Below are 3,979 nucleotides of genomic sequence, written 5' to 3' on the forward strand. Positions count from 1 at the left end.
TATATATATATATATATATATATATATATATATATATACAAAGTCAGAAGTTTACATACACCTTAGCCAAGTACATTTAAACTCAGTTTTTCACAATTCCTGACGTTTAATCCGAGTAAACATTCCCTGTCTTAGGTCAGTTAGGATCACCACTTTACTTTAAAAATGTGAAATGTCAGAATAATAGTAGAGAGAATGATATATTTCAGCTTTTATTTCTTTCATCACATTCCCAGTGGGTCATACACTCAATTTGAATTTTTGGTAGCATTGCCTTTAAATTGTTTAACTTGGATCAAACGTTTTGGGTAGCCTTCCACAAGCTTCCCACAGTAAGTTGGGTGAATTTTGGCCTATTCCTCCTGACAGAGCTGGTGTAACTGAATCAGGTTTGTAAGCCTCCTTACTCGCACACACTTTTTCAGTTCTCCCCACAAATTTTCTATGGGATTGAGGTCAGGGCTTTGTGATAGCCAGTCTAATACCTTGACTTTGTTGTCCTTAAGCCATTTTGCCACAACTTTGGAAGTATGCTTGTGGTCATAGTCCATTTGGAAGACCCATTTGCGACCAAGCTTTAACTTCCTCACTGATGTCTTGAGATGTTGCTTCAATATATCCACATAATTTTCTTTCCTCATGATGCCATCTATTTTGTGAAGTGCACCAGTCCCTCCTGCAGCAACGCACCCCCACAACATGATGCTGCCACCGTGCTTCATGGTTGGGATGGTGTTCTTTGGCTTGCAAGTCTCCACCTTTTCCTCCAAACATGACGATGGCCATTATGGCCAAACAGTTCTGTTTTTGTTTCATCAGACCAGAGGACATTTCTCCAAAAAGTATGATATTTTTCCCCATGTGCAACTGCAAACCGTAGTCTGGCTTTTTTTATGGCGGTTTTGGAGCAGTGGCTTTTTCCTTGCTGAGCGGCCTTTCAGGTTATGTCGATRTAGGACTCGTTTTACTGTGGATATAGATATTTTTGTACCCGTTTCCTCCAACATCTTCACAAGGTCCTTTGCTGTTGTTCTGGGATTGATTTGCACTTTTCGCACCAAAGTACGTTCATCTCTAGGAGACAGAACGTGTCTCCTTCCTGAGTGGTATGCCAGCTGTGTGGTCCCATGGTGTTAATACTTGCGTACTATTGTTTGTACAGATGAACGTGGTACCTTCAGGCGTTTGGAAATTTCTCCCAAGGATGAACCAGACTTGTGGAGGTCTACAAATTTTTTTTCTGAGGTCTTGGCTGATTTATTTTGATTTTCCCATGATGTCAAGCAAAGAGGCACTGAGTTTGAAGGTAGACCTTGAAATACATCCACAGGTAAACCTCCAATTGACTCAAATTATGTCAATTAGCCTATCAGAAGCTTCGAAGCCATGACATAATTTTCTGGAATTTTCCAAGCTGTTTAAAGGCACAGTCAACTTAGTGTATGTAAACTTCTGAACCACTGGAATTGTGATACAGTGAGTTATAAGTGAAATAATCTTTCTTTAAACAATTGTTGGGAAAATGACTTGTGTCATGCACAAAGTAGATGTCCTAACTGACTTGCCAAAACTACAGTTTGTTAACAAGAAATTTGTGGAGTGGTTGAAAAACATGTGTATGTAAACTTCCGACTTCAACTGTATATATACACACATACATACCCATACACACTACATATATAATATATACTGTATATATTTCCTTCATGTATTTTTTGCTCCCTCTTAGGCCCCCCACTGGCCCAGGAGCTTCAGCCCGGTAAGACCCTGCATTAATCCAGCCCTGTTTCTAAGGCTGTGGAGACTGCTTTTCCCTGTACAAAGAAGCAAAAATAGCTGGCGACTTAAAAATCAACCATATTGTAATGCCATTGATAAGCTAAATGAACAGATAGCACTGACTAGGCACACAGGAGCCATATGGTGCTTCAACCACTACCGCCTGTTTCTGGTATAACAATAGGCTGGCCTAGACAGTGAGGCAGCCAAACAAATGGTCGTTAGTCCCCATTTCCACTGCGCGGAGGGGTAAGCGCAAATGTCAGGATTTGCATTTTTTCCCCCTCTACAGGTGCATGAAGTACTGAAACCAGATGTCAACGGACTGGAGAATAGGATGGTTTGCCCATGGTGATTCAACAGCTCCATACACTCACAGCCTAAACACAACAAAGACAATAAAATACCCCTTTCCATTCCTTCCTCCCCTTGTCCAATTTCCACACAGTCCTCTACTCCCAGAAATAAATAGTTTTGCACCTGCCACCATCTCTCTGATTTCAGAAGAGGTTTAATCTTCGATGTCCCTCTTGGCTAGACAAAATATTTATTTCAAGCTTTATTTTAAATGTAACAACTAATAAAGTCTACTTTTGGAAAGTGATAATCACATTAACTTTAGTGACATACCAATGGTCTGATTGAAAAACTGTTTCATAACACATCACGCTGGAAACAAATACCGAATTATCTAAATGAGATGAGATGTTTCACATTGTGCCCAAAAAAGTATTAGAATTCAAATGTAACTTCAGAAAGCAGGTTATTAACATTTGATTAAGCATGATGAAAACCAACTTCTAATCCATGGGTTCATGGATTAATTGCTGGCATATTTTCTCTGATGAGAGAATGGTGATTAATGCAGTATTTCATTGCATTTAATCACAGCACTGATAAACCAAATTACAAAAATATTTTCAGTTTTAAGATGATGTTCAAGCGTCTAGTTTCTTGCCCAGATTAATGAAATCACAGGAGGGTAGTAAGGTGCAGTATTACACAAGTGAATCATTTACAAAGGCTGCTCTGTATAAACTTTCTCATTCACACATAATACACCAGATAGTTAAAATAATGAAAAAAGTATGTATATTTATATGGGAAATGTAAAACTAACTTTAAAGGAAAAGTCATTCGGGTGTAAATATCATACCCAACATTATTCCACACGCACCAAGTTACTGATAGAGATACAATATTTATATCAACGAAATTGTATATTTGAAGAATACAATGTATATTCTTACAGTACTTACAGTTATCAAAGGGCCAAATGAAAACCCGAGGATGCAACAAGTCCTTCTGACTCGTATGCTTTGTTGCGCACAGAAAGCAAAATATCTCTGACGGCAACTCCCTGCCTGTACGGGGAAAAACACAAAGATAATAACTTAGACGCATGTAAAGTAAACCATATGTGTTCTACAGTACTTGGTGGATACACTGTTGCAATATCCAACATTTTCTTCCGGAAAAATAAAAATAAAATTCAAAGATGTTCATGCAATGTCGGACGACGTCTATGGACAAAGTGAAAGGCACAGCTCTCCGACGTAGGCTCCAGCCAGCCAATATGGCACGCTCGCATAGTTTCTACAATTTATTTCACAAGTGGCTTAATTCTATTACATAAATAAGATAAATATTTGTGATATAGTAATCAACCTTCAATATTTATTTTCCAATTAAATCTGACCACTTTTGATCTTACAGTAGTCTACTATACAAACGCACCACAATAACTTTTCGTAAAAAGTAGTAGCAAACTTACCTTAAACACCTCTATTATGGTTAATTGTAACAATTTTCGCTGTATTTCGGTTTTGGTATAAGGGCTGAGATGTTGTTGTTTTCAGAACTGCCAAGGATTTTTTTCTTCAGACCAGCCGGCTGAAGTGTGTAAAATTCACTGCGCATCTAGAGATGCGAAGTATGCCCGGAATGAGAGCAGGAATGAAATTAACGCAAAGATGGAGTTTGTGGGGCGGGGCGAGAGTGGCGTCATCATAAACTCTGATGCCACTGAGCTATACGGGTGGGAGGGACTGTACTTTTAACAAAACAGTACTGCACCCAAACTCCCTACAAAGAAACGTAAAAAATCTGTGAGCATATTATAGTATATACGATCAATCTGTGATTTTTCTGTTTAGAAAAGAAATACCACTTAGATTCCAGGAATGATCCACCAACTAAT

General features: G+C 38.5%; 1 protein-coding gene across 1 annotated transcript in view; it reads right to left on the reverse strand.

Annotated features, from left to right (window-relative positions):
- LOC111962645 (transcriptional enhancer factor TEF-1-like) overlaps nt 1-3,716 on the reverse strand; it is a 123,284-nt gene extending 119,568 nt beyond the window's left edge. Inside the window, exons 1-2 of the mRNA XM_023985900.2 lie at nt 3,554-3,716; nt 3,039-3,143 (exon numbers count right to left, since the gene is read on the reverse strand). The gene's annotated coding sequence lies outside the window, so the exon portion shown is untranslated. The remainder of the gene's footprint in view (nt 1-3,038; nt 3,144-3,553) is intronic.
- Nucleotides 3,717-3,979: the final 263 nt, after the last annotated feature.

This window comes from Salvelinus sp. IW2-2015, linkage group LG4q.1:29 (assembly GCF_002910315.2).
Source record: "Salvelinus sp. IW2-2015 linkage group LG4q.1:29, ASM291031v2, whole genome shotgun sequence".
NCBI classification, from domain to species: Eukaryota; Metazoa; Chordata; class Actinopteri; order Salmoniformes; family Salmonidae; genus Salvelinus; species Salvelinus sp. IW2-2015.